Source organism: Capsicum annuum, chromosome 2, assembly GCF_002878395.1.
Source record: "Capsicum annuum cultivar UCD-10X-F1 chromosome 2, UCD10Xv1.1, whole genome shotgun sequence".
NCBI lineage: Eukaryota > Viridiplantae > Streptophyta > Magnoliopsida > Solanales > Solanaceae > Capsicum > Capsicum annuum.
In genome coordinates this window covers 139,942,090-139,956,131 of record NC_061112.1, presented here as the reverse complement: position 1 = coordinate 139,956,131, position 14,042 = coordinate 139,942,090, and positions in this window count along the sequence as shown.

Sequence of the window (14,042 nt, the reverse complement as noted above, 5' to 3'; positions counted from 1 at the left end):
AAATCTAAAATTTTAAAATTATGTCAAGTAAAAATATGACAAACAAATTAAAATAAAGAAAGTATAAAAAGTAGATAACCAGATGCTACAAAATTCATTTTAAGATGAAAATTTTAGAATTTTTCGGCAATGTGCACTCAATTTTGGTTGATAACATGTGATATGTTAAATCAGCAAGGCGATTTTAATATCACATAATATATAGTTCAAACTTCAAACAAGATATGATAATTTTTTAATAAAATAATTAGTACGAAATTCAAGAGATTGCCAATATATTTAACCTCGTACATTTAAACTCTGATAAGATCCTTATATCCTGTGTCTTAAACGGAGTTTTTCCTTATTGAATTTTCAAAAGTGGATAGTAGTCATAAAACATTTTAGGTCGAATCGATTAATCTTTGTTACAGTCTTTTTTTTTTTTTTTTTATCAGTCATAAATAGGCCGTTGCAAATACTAAAGCACCATAATTAGCTAGCTTCATTAATGTTAAGAGATCCACAATATTCTTTTGTATTCGAGAAAATCGATTAATCAAGTTACCCAATAAAATAGTGCAAAATCATATTGAGAGTGAGTGATTATCATCAAGATAAAAAAAAAATCCAACCAACATCCAAGAAAGTCACCAAGCTGGACTTAAGAATTACCAAAAGGCCATCATGATGGGATCCTTTGGGTATAAAATGAGCAAGTATCACGTAAACTAAAACATAGGGCATCAATTTATTGAAAATGTCATCTTTGAAAGTTAGATGGAAATTTCCCTAAATTCTAAGGGAAAATGGCATGTCCTGACCCAAGTTTGGGCACATGGACATTTTACGGTAAATTTTAGGAATAGACCCAATTTGGTGTGACTTTTAAATTTTAGTCCCGAATAAAAAAGTTTCTTTTGACGTAGTCTTTTATCTCTTAATTAATATTTTTTTGGATGAAATTACCCCTGACTAATTGAGTAAATTACATAAATGATCCTCATAATGGATACTAACTCCATATTTATATCTTTCAACTTTTATTTTTTTCTTTTTTTTAATTTTACTTTAATTTTTATTTTTGATTTTTCTCAACCCTTATTTTTTTCCTTTTTTCCTCTCAATTTCTTTTTTTTCCTTTTTCTTTTATTTGATTATTTATTTTTTCTGTCCTCTTATTTTTTTTTTAGTTTTTCTCAACCCTTACTTTTTTTTATTTACACCTTCCAACGTCTACTTTTATAAAAAATATTTTTTTATTTTTCTTTGATTGTTATTTTTTTGAAATTTTTCTCGAAATTTATTTTCTATTTAATCTTTTTTTATTTTTTTCTCATTCTCTCTCAACTTCTACATTTTCTTTGATTTTAAATTTTAAATATTTTTTTTCATTTTCTTCTTTTTTTTCAATTTTTATTATTTTTGTTCTTTTCTTCGATTTGTTCCCTTCAAGTTACATCTCATGAGCAAGAGTTGACAATACCACATTGTAGAGGCAAGACTTATGACTTTCAAACAACAAGTTATGTTTCATGGGCAAGAGTTGACACTACCACAATGTATTTTGATTTATGAGATGTTTTATAACTCTTACGTTAGAGGCAATACTTAGCTCAAAGACTTTCAAACAACAAATTATGTCTGACGGACAAGAGTTGACTCTACCACGTTATATTTTCATTTATGAGATGTTCTACAACTATTGTCTTAGAGGCAAGACTTAGCTCAAGGACTTTCAAACTACAAATTACGTCCCACGGGCTAGAGTTGACTCTACAATGTTATGTTTTCGTTTATGAGATGTTCTACAACTATTGCTTAGAGGCAAGACTTAATTAGCTCAAGGACTTTCAAACTACAAATTATATATGCCCTATGGGCAAGAGTTGACCCTACCACGTTATATTTTCATTTATGAGATGTTCTACAACTATTGTCTTAGAGGCAAAACTTAGCTCAAGGACTTTTAAACTACAAATTATGCCCCACGGGCAAGAGTTGACACTACCGCGCTATGTCTTCATCTATGAGATGTTCTACAACTCTTGCCTTAGAGGCAAAAATTAGCTCAAAAACTTTCAAATAATAAATTATGCCCACGGGCAAGAGTTGACACTACCACGCTATGTCTTTATTTATGAGATATTCTACAACTCTCGCCTTAGAGACACGACTTATCTCAAGAATTTTCAAAGAACTTCATAACAACAATTCATGCCCTTAAATTTGCTTTGATGTCAAAAAAAGATGATCCCCTTTTTATTTATTAGCAAAACATAATAGAAGTTGAGAAAAAATTTAAAAACGATCAAACAAAATAGAGAAATAAAAAAAGATTGAGAAAAAAATAAAGATTAAGAAAAAAGCAAAGAATTAAAAAAATTGAGAAAAATAAAAATGAGAGGAAAAATAAAAATAAAGTGTGAGGAAAACGAAGGAAAAAAATAGAACTGAAAAAATAAAAAAACGATCAAACAAAATAGAGAAATAAAAAAAAAAGAGATTGAGAAAAAAGCTAAGAATTTAAAAAATTGAGAAAAATAAAAAATGAAAGGAAAAAATAAAGTTTGAGAAAAATGAGGAAAAAAAAGAGAACTGATAAAAATAAAAAAAATAAAATAAAAATAAAAGTTAAAGATAAATAAATTAAAAAAAGGAAAAAAATAGATAATGCTTGAGAAAAAAGAAAAAAAGAGAAAAAAACAAAGGTTGAGATGAATGAAAATAAAATTAAAGAAAAAAATAAAGAGTGAAAATAATTAAAAAAATAGAATAATATAATTAAATGAAAAAATAAAAAATAGAATAATAAAATTAAAGGGAAAAAATAAAAAAGTGAAAATAATATAAAATAAAATTTAAGAGACAAATGAGTATGGAAAGTTTAAAAATATATTTGAAGTGTAGAGGGAGCAAAATGATACCTGTACTATACTTAAAAAGTAAGAAAGGTTATTCTTTAAAAACATTTCTTATTAAGGTCAAATATCTGAAGTTATCATATTTGGTCTATGTCATGTCCTATCGGCTATACTAATTTCAAACAATAGCCATTTTTCATTCTTTCTCAAATTGGGCCATTTGGCTTTTTTTCTTAATTTTTAGTTTATTCCATCTTGGACCATTCAACCCTTTTCTAAAAATGTTTCAGTTTTTCGGTTTTTTTTTTCGCTACAAATTTTTTAAGTGAAAAATATTTTATTTTTTTACTTTTTAAAAAATAATAATTAAATATAATTATATAAAAATGATATAATTGTTATATAGAATATGTACCTATATACGATATATGTATAGAAATTGTATAGTTCTATCAAATATATATGTATAAAATATATATAAAAAATTGTATAGAATGTGTATAGAAATTTATAGTTGTTGTATAAAATATGTATCCAAATAATAATTGCAGCTAAAGATTGTATAGAATGTGTATAGAAATTTATAGTTGTTGTATAAAATATGTATTCAAATAATAATTACAGCTAAAGGTTGTATAGAATGTGTATAAAAATTATATAATTGTTGTATGAAATGTGTAAAAAAAAAAAACTGTATAATACTGTATAGATTATGTATCAAAACTGTATAATTTTGTATAGAATATGTATATGTATAAGATAATGTATAGACACTATATAGAATGTGTACAACAACTATATAGAACAGGCTAACAAATTGAAATGGCTAGAAAATAAAATTTAAATTTCGTGGTCTTTTTCGTGGAATTTATTTGAGCCGAGTGGCTATTTGCGTCTTTTCCAAATTCTAATAGGCGTACTGGTCTTTAGCCCAACACAAACTTGGTCTATGATTGGGGGATGGACTCTTCAGGCTTTATTCCAACTCAGGTTGATAGGCCCAAGACCAACCTTCTCTGCATTTTCACTATTGGGCCTTAAGGAAGTAGTGCTCTATGATTTTCTCGAGAATTCCCTACACATTTTTTGACAAGGCATTGGGTATATTTGTTAATATGTCTAAGATAAAGATGTTCATTATTATCTAGAGGCTCTGGATTTACTAGCCTTATGAGATAAAGAATTCATATCCAACATAGATATACAGTTTTATATTTGGAAATATTTGTTGGATGTGTGCGAACAAAAGTAAGCTAATCATTTGGTAAAAATTTTACTACAATTTACACAAATACACAACTTATGTTTCCAATATTACAAAAAATCCCAACTCCCTAGACATATTACAAAAATCCCAACATATACACAAAATGTTATGTATATGTCGGTTATGTTATGTATATTAATAAGGAGAGAGAGTAAAGTAATTAAAAAAATGGGAGAAAGTGTAATTACTTCCGGTTGGTATTTATGTTATTTATACAAAATTGTATGATTAGGCCCAAAGTTAATAATATCATATCATGTTAATAGTATCTTTGAATTGTTTTAGCCCAACAACTGATATAATAGAAATTTGTTCTCTTAATGACTTTTCTGTTACAAAAATTAACTCAATGACTTCAATGATTCACAAGTAACGTGCGAGTGATTTTTTGAACTACATAAACTAGTTTAGTAGCTATAGTGGTAAAAGTCAAATCCACGACTTTTTCCCAAACCACTATATTTCATTTCAAGACTAAAAAAATAGATATAGCTTATATAGTTGGAATAAGGAACTTGTTGTGACACACCTAAATTTTACAGGGGTCCTATTATCCCCTTAAATTCATATTTTCTGTTTCTTTGTGCTCCTTTTTATTGATTTGGCTGCCAAATAGTATAATATTTTTGTGCTCCTTTTATGGTGACATGACTACCACGTCAGCACAAAATGAGTGTAAAAATATGGAAAAAATAAGTTTAGGGGTAATTAAAATTTAGATATGTTATAACTTATAGCAAGAGGAGGGTATTTGTGCCTTATCTCTTTATATTTAGCTCCATACTTTGATATATAAAGTACTTGCCGGTAATGAAAAGATAATAAGTAGCATACACGAGTTGGACGCGGAAAGGACGGCATATTCACAGGCAAAATATCTTAATATACAATCAGCAGAGAACAAGTTTGATGCTTGATGTTGATGTTGTTGTAGTTGATGGAACAAAATTTCGAATTGACAAATAAAGGAAATGGTGACACACACGCAAATCAATTCCATATTCTTCTTTTATTTATTAAGAAACTCCACAACATCTAATATATACCACACATGCATGCATGCAATGTCAAAGTTCAAAAGCATATAACAATTGTCTCAGCATCACGAGCATTGCTATTCCAGTACCCACTGAAGTGCAATATTACAGTACTAATAACTATAGAGTTTATTGCAATATGGTACTAATAATGATTAAGGAGTTTATTAAGTTCTACGTACTAATCGTTAAATGTACGTATTTATGAAATCTGGTCCCTTATACATATATATATAACGTGATAATAAATAGCTTTTTCTAATTTACAAATAATATTCTTAGTTTTACACGTAAAATTACACTGATAATAATATAAAAACTGTTCCATGGATATAATAATATTCTTAATCCATAAATAAAAATTTCGAATTAAACAAAGAAAGCAAAGGGGAAGTAGTCGTATTTTATCTTTTAGGAGGGATGAGTTCAACCGCATAAATTGTCCCATAAAAGAAGCAAAAGAATATAAGTATAGTATTAAGGGTTTATCTGAAAGATGAGTAGCCTAAATGACCTTTACAAATATTCTTTGAGCTCTTTACACGCACGCTGCTTCTATTGTGGGTTCTTAAAATATTCTTCTATTTATCTGAAACACAAAATTCAAATTCTCTTGAGAAATTATTTGTTGAAAATAAGTTGCCTTTTGTCAATTTATAATTTTATATCAGCACCATAAGCTTTCACTGGCAGCAGATTCTCCACCACGAGGGTAACAGTCACTTTTTAGGATAATCTTATTAAGGACATGGAGCCCATATTTTTCTACATATCCAAACCTCTTTTTCTTCTTTTCTTTCAACCCATCATTATAGGTTACTATTATTAAGTTGGATATTTTAACTAATACGATGGCTCTCAAGTCGCAAAGCTAATTTCTCATATTCAAGATTAAAAGTATAGTAAATCAAATAATTGGCAAATGAGCTAGTTATGATATTCAATAGTCTCACATCGGTTGGTGAAAGTGATGACAGATCTGATGAGTCATTTAATTGTAAGAATTGAATATTACTTTTATTTATTATCAACGAGAATTGTGGTGAGATGGATATAATTTCTCCTTTTAATAAAAAATTTTGGATTCGAGTTAATTTTGTGTATTAAAAAAATTATAGTAGGAAATGCTTATCGATCCTTTAAATAGCATTAGAAGACGTAAATCATAGTCAATCTAACTCTAACGTAGTATAAGACACCGGAAACCAAAATTTTTTTTTTGCATAATATTAATTCCAATCAGAACAGTCACTCGTTATCAAATAAATTGATTAAGTGAAATTAACTATAATGGTCCCACTTTTTGATCAGTTTATGTGACACTAATTTTTTTAGTCCATCTCTTTCATCAAATAAAAAGGTGAAATAGTACTCCCTCCGGTTCATTTGACATGTCGTGTTTTATTTTGCAAAATAATTAACTAGAGAGTAATTTGATCAAATTTTCCTCATTTATTGCTTTTCTCAATTTAATGGATCTCTATTTTTAACCACATTAATATCTCTCCATATCTACGATAAAAAATAAAAGTAGAAACAAACAACTGATTATACCGTGATTTTTTTAAAGTCAGGAGGGAGTATATACACTTCTTAAATTTGAAAATAATAGAGAAGTTTTCTAACCTACAAGTGTTATGTCATGTTAAACCGTGTTACATTGCAGCTAGCTAAGCTAGTTGCAGCACACAAAGCATTTCGTTGAAAATTTGCAAACCTTTGTAGGGCAATAATGTGGTAAAAACTTACATTCATTCGGTGTATACACCAAACTAATGTTCTTTACTATGGTTATGTAATTAAATTAAATAAAATATATATTGATTAATCATAGTTAAGTAACATAAACTTTAAATTCAAACACATGACATGCATATATGTATTGGCTAGGTGTATACACCGTGTGTGCAAGTTTTACCCATGAAACCCCAATAATGTTAACACAATCGAGACCGTGAATTGTACGCATTATTGCCCTTTTGATTAATGGAAGTAAAAACAAAGTAAACAGAGTTGTTGCAGAAAATTGTGCAAGAAACAGATAGATAACAGAGTTTCAAAGCAGCTTTTTGTTTGTTTTACTCTGTTTTAGTTTTTGTCATGTATACTTCTGCTTCACGTAGGGAAAAGAAGGGTAAACAGTTTTGTTCAAGGAGCCTTTTAATTACTATTATTTTTTAATTCATCGTGTATATCCTTCTAAATAATTTATATGCCTGTAAAATATATCAAAAGTTATAGGTGCTTTTACGTATTATCCTGAGGTTAGATGATCAAGTAGCTACATCAATAATGATGTATAGCCGACTTCAATTTACTTGGAATTGATATGTATTTGTTATTAATGTAATTTATCCCGGGATATATCTGGTATAATAGTTATGGGTTCAAATGAGCCCCTAACTTTTAACCTAGACATGAAATTTCAATGTGAAATACACTGAAATTGTTGCACTATGAACCCACAACTCAAATAAAATGATGGATTCATAGTTCAACAATTTCAGTGTATTCGTGTCCTCACCGAAGATTATACATAGGGGGGAGGTTTACCTAGCTGACCCTTTTTGGAGCGAATAAAAAAGCACTGTGAAAGTAAAAACTTTTTCACAGTCAAGAATAAAATAATGTGGAGAGGGCATTATCAATGATATACCCCACTCGTGGATTATACTGAATGTGTTGCTATTGTTATCAACGGTACATAGTTGCTATTACGACGTTATTTATAGTCCGACATTAAGGTGGTGGTGTCATCTATTTGTCAAGTACTTCATTCTAGCTTTGCCCCAAAGAGTTTCAAGGTAAAACAGTGGTATATCAATTCTTGCATAAATATCTATGTAAGGCGAAATGAGTGAGACAAGCATTGCTGAGGACAATTTGACTTCTTTAGAGCATTGTTGGTGAAAGGGGGAAAGGAAGAGAGTAGAATATGGGAGAAACAATCAATGTTTTCCTTTCCTTTTACATGAAATAAGGAGAAGGGAAAAATATATTTACCCTCATTGCAGGTCCAAAACTACGAATACAAACAATATATACTTCAGGCTAGTTGAAAACGTGTCGATAAGTTAGCTTTTAAAGTTAAGTTGAACCCAAAATTCATTTCTTGACATGATATTAAATTATTAAGTATATGAACAGTCTCACATTAGTCATTTAAATGAAGAATATTGATTTCTTTAATATAGAGTACACAATCCTCATCTCTTAATGACTTAATCTAACTTTGATGTTTTTTTAGACCAAGATCCATTTCTTTACAATAAAATTTCTAATCCTTTACTTTACCTGCTTTTACAAAATAAGTAGGAGTAGCATGTACCAACTATGTAGTTCCAGCTGCTTTGCTACTCCCGTGATAGTAAGCTACTTGAGATTAGACCAACCAAAAATACAAAGATTTTGATTCCCAAGTACAGGATGAAAATGATAGGCTAAAAAAAAAAAAAAAAAAGTATGTGGTAGGGTAGGGCATCTTTACTCAAGTAACGTGGCATTATCACAATATTGCTCTTTATTATTAGTGGGGGCTACTAAGGTAAAGTTTGTCTTCGTCAATTTGTAATCATATTTTTTGAAGTTTTTTTTTGTCATGTGTTACCGTGGTGGAACAAGGGAGAGACATTTCTCACTCTATTACTCTACGGAGAAGACAACGTTGGATGTTAGAAGAGAAGAAAAATCACTTTAGGAAGAACAGCGATTCTACAACAAATCATCGCAATAACTTACTAGGAGTAGTATTTAAATTTTATCTCTTCCTAATGGGGTCGGGTCAAGAATTTTTTCACGGTTATGCTAAAAAATGAATTTTAATCCCAATTCAATTCTAAATGTTGATTTAAAAGGTAAAGATTTTCTAAACTACATTAAAGAGACCCTCCATCACTTGAATGGCCACTGTGGAACTTTTCAAAGCAACCTAATGTATCCCGTACGTGTAGTCATCATATAGTAATCAAATTTAATGGTAGGCGAAAAAAGGAAGAAGAATAAATTGAACAATCTAAAAGGATAATGTTGTGAGACATATAATTTAAGATATAATGTCTCTATCAAAGGGGTAAAGCGCGCATGAGACATAAAAATTATTCCGTCCCTTCTAATTCATGCGATGCATTTTGATTAATCACATAATCTAAAAAAAAAAAGATATTTTTTTAAAACAAGTCATATATATTTGCGCGACTTTAATTTAATCATTATCATTAATGATAAAATACGAAATGTAAAATTAAAATATTTCCAACATAAAAATTGCATCACATAAATTGGAATCGAGATGCACCTATGAGGTTTATACAAGCCCAAAGATTGAGGACAAGTCCCCTTCCATTATTGTTTGTTTGTTTTGTTGTAAACATGGATAAAGAGTGAGTTAACAGGGAAATGGTAGTATAGTAAAGAGGACAGGAAGAGGAAGAGGAAAGAAAGGTAGGATGGACCAGTCAAATGGATTAGAGAGTTGAGAATCAGATTCATGGATGGGAAAGTGATGGACGTACCATTGGATTCAGAATTCCCCCCCTGGACTGCACGAAAATAGTGCTGCCATTTTTACCGTACGCCTCTCTACCCTCTTGCCCTTGCAATTGATTATTGCACTAAATGTTCGTCCCATTTTCCCACGTCCGAGATTTTAGCCTCTTTTCCCAAGTTCATGTGACATTTAGTGGGACGTTGGGCCATGACAACTAAAAATTTTGAAGTTTGAAGTTGAGTTGGAGTTGTCCGACCCGAGGTTTTGACCACGACGGGCATCCCGAACCACGAACGCTCAAGAGATCCAAGGAGTAAGACTTTCACATACTTATATTACCCTACATCTCTCCTGTGTTTTGTCGATGTGGAACTCCTTATGGACTCAACGAGCGTCCTCGCTGAGGTTTGCCCCGCCTCCCTGACTGTGAAGGGCATCCCGAACCACGAAGGCCTGACAGACCCCTGTCTCTGCGCAACCACTAGTGATATTGTCCACTCTGGGCTTAACCCGCACGGCTTTAAAATACGTCAACTTTCATACTTATATACTCAATATCCCTCCTATGTTTTGTCGATTTGGAACTCCTTTTTAAGTTGGGTCCATGAATATAACTGGAGTTGTTTGAAAATTTTTATGAAAGAAGATAAAAAAAAAAGTGAAAATAACTTTTTCTTGTTTTTGAAATTCTAATGACCAAACATCAACTTAGAATTGTATTTGTTACAAAGTGATTTTTTTTCTTTGAAAAAGTGAAAAAGTTCCCATACTTATCTCTCCGTGCACTTTTACTTGTACATTTGAAATTTCGATACACCTCTAAACCATGTTTGATATGATTATATGTTTACTATTAGGTTTTTAATGTAAAGGGTAAAAGCTATTTTATATATATATCAAAAATGATTGGGTACAATACATTTTTATGATGGACTCTTTCACAAGGGTAAATTAATTTTGAATAATTGATAAGTAAAAGTGAATGGAAGAGAGTGCATTTTACACTAAAATGACACTAGTTAAAAACTTAATTTAAGCGTCATTTGATCAAGTTATGCAGAAATTACTGTGCACAGATTATTTTCTTTTTCCCATTAATCATTTGATCTTTTGATCATTTCATTCAGTCCATCAAACCCAACGAGTCCTTAATGAGCCAGAGTTTATGTTTTTGTTCTCAGTTGCGGATGTAGAGTAGAAAGTGTGGGTTCTCGGGAACCCACACCCGCTGTCGTAAGGCTTAAAATTACATAAAAAATCGCTAAAAGTTGGAAATATTAATAGGTGGGAACCCATAACTAAACCAAAGGATAACTTAGTGGCAGGAAAGGAGTCCTTGGGAACCCACAAGTTTAAAATTCTGAATCCGCCTTTGTTTGTTCTTCTCCAAAATACAAGGGTTTAAGTTTAATGCAGTGAAGAGGTATAAACACCTACACAATCTAATCCTTGATGGATGATGAGGTTCCCCTCATATAATCAATCTCTAAGTTGTTGCGCGTTATTTCATATACCTATCTCCTCAAAAATCCAATGGACTAGATTGATTTTTAAACTAAATGATTCGTTAAATAATTTTTTACAATATCAGGATACACAACTAACATCCAATGAACATCTTATGACATCATTGTTAAAATAATTTTCTTCTTCTTGTTCATGTTTGTAACTCCTGTTCAGTGAAATGACTTGATCGGGAGTCACATAAATATTTGTACGCATTTGTTTATTTTAAACAAACAGAAGAGCGCAATAATGTTATTCAAACGTGGTCATAGTGTGTCATAAATACAGACTTGTCTTTTAATTTAAATAATGTCACTGTTGTATGTACCCTCCCGAGGCCGAGGCTCCCATCAGAATCTGGTTAGGTTTCTTTCTTCAGTATCTAACCTCTGTGAAAAAATAATGTACCCAACTTATAAAAATAGAAAAATAATTTGAATTGTAGTAAGAATAGGTGAAACAACAATTGCTCCACTGAGTTGATGGAGCCATATGCCATAATTAATCCCATAGAGTTCAAATCATGTCAATGTTTTATTGCTTTCTCCCATATCGTCCTTCAATATAGACACCAAATAAGGAAGTGCAAGTTAAAGAACAATTGCCTAAATAGATTTTCGATCGATCAAAACTTATTGTAGTGTTAAAAAGGAAAACATAGTACAAAAAATGTAATAATGCAACACATGCATTTTAACTTATTCAGCACGACCATACGTATAACATGGGAATTCGGGGGAAACAAAAAAAATTTAGCTATTTGCGGTTACAACCATTTGTTAAGAGCGAATTTACTTGGTAAATAGAAGGGACGAGAATTATCAATTACTCCAGTCTCCCATACAATCATCATTGTCGATTGCCATTGTTCACAACAACTATCAAGTATCAATTAACACCATCAATTATAGTAGTCTTATACGGAATTGCCACGGCCATCACCCATTGACACTGCCTGTCAACACCCATAACCATTATCTTTAGCCATTGTTATCAGCGACCACTATATACATTTATTTTTTCTAATATTTTGTTGATATAGAATTATAGCATTTAATAAGTTATATTTATTAAATTTCAATGAAATCAACCTCTATGCATTCACATATCACTGTTACTTATTTAGTACTATTGCAATTTTAATACAACATCTCCATTTACAGATTGAGATATTCGAAATTTTGATACTCAAACATGTATTAAAATATTATAATCTTAATACAATGCCTAATTAAAAAGGTGGATCGTCAAAGGAGTCGATACATGAGTCATGAGCTATGGCCATCTTCCCACCAAAAACGGGGTAATCGAAATAGGCTAAGAATTAAAAGTTGCAGTTTAGATTCTTTTTCTTTTCTTCGTTTTGATTTGAAACGTTACCTAGATGAACTGCAATAGGCCACAAGCCCACAACTTGTTGAGAACAAAATTGCAAATTCTCCAAATTTTGTGATTCTCTTTTAACACGTCAAGCTTCTTCTTTTTTTTTCTAATTATTCTTTTCTTGTTTTGTCAGAACAAAAGAATAAATAAAGAAGTATGAAAAAAAAAATCAACAAATTGGATGAGCTTGAAATGTCTGAAGAATAAGTGACTGTTTTCTTCAATTTTGCAGTCTTGAAATCAACAAATTATGACTAGCTTAAAACAAAAAGAAACCCTCAAAGTTAAAATTTTGTTATAAATGTATTTACATTGTTATGAATGTCTATAAAGAAATAGTGAATATCAAGATATATCGAGTATTTATTAAGATATGAAATGTCTATCTTTTGGAGAGAAATTAAAGAAATTTAGAGGGTTTGGTTCATTGTAAATCATCCCCATTCCTCAAGATAGATAAAAAAGTCTCTTCTCTTCTCTCTTATTATTCTTGTTTAGGTTATAAAATGTTATTAGCACGAGTATATCTAATCAATAAGATTAAATTTAATTTCTTCTTCTCGTGTTTTGATTAATCTCATTATGAGAATCGAGATGAAAAATCTACTGCAATCATAAAAAAAAACTATAAACCAAATTAGCCTTCGATGAATTCCGTTTAGTTAATTATGATAGGGTTGTTGTTACTATCTCTGTGTGGTTGTAAAGGAATACGATGGAATGCATGCCAAACATGGCCTGAAATCTGATATATAATTATCAGAGTCTGTATGCATAGTTTTAGTCAGAGAAGTTTGTTTGTTGTTTGAAATTTAAGATATTTGCTCTTCGGTGTCTTTTTCAGATTTGCCAGAAAGTTGGTGTAGTATCATTTATGTATGATTTAATTTTCCTTGTGCTTTAGCAATACTTTCGCGAGCAATTACAAAGTAGTGCAGTGTTAAAGACTTACAATTCCGTTATACTACATCAAACAGAATATAGTAGAAGAAAAATAAAAGTCACCACCATGAATTGTGGTGTAATGGTGGGACTAATCCAACTTTAACCAAAAATTTCGGGTTCGAGCCTTGGGTATGGAAAAAATCACGGTTGGAAACTGTGCACGATCCGAATTAATCGGGGTTCCAATGTAGGTACCGACCACCTGGTGAAAAAAAAATTAAAAAAAATAGAAGTCTCTGTTATGATATATATCAGTTATAGTGAATGTCTATCAAGATCTATTTGATGTCTATCAGGATTTGATGTATTTGTCTTTTAGTGTGAAACTAGGGACAAATGTTTCCTTCATTGTAAATTCATCCCTCAAGAGAATAAATAAGAATCACTCATTTTATTCTCTCTACTCTTCTTCTTTATTCTTTCTTGTTTTATAACACGTTATCAGCACGAAGTTTCTACTTTATTTCAATTAGTCAGACGGTAAATTTGAATCTTGGTATGGGTAAGATATCTGCGCGTGATGAAACACTTTAATAAACTGGAAATTTTGATGGCTAATAAATAATGAATTTGTA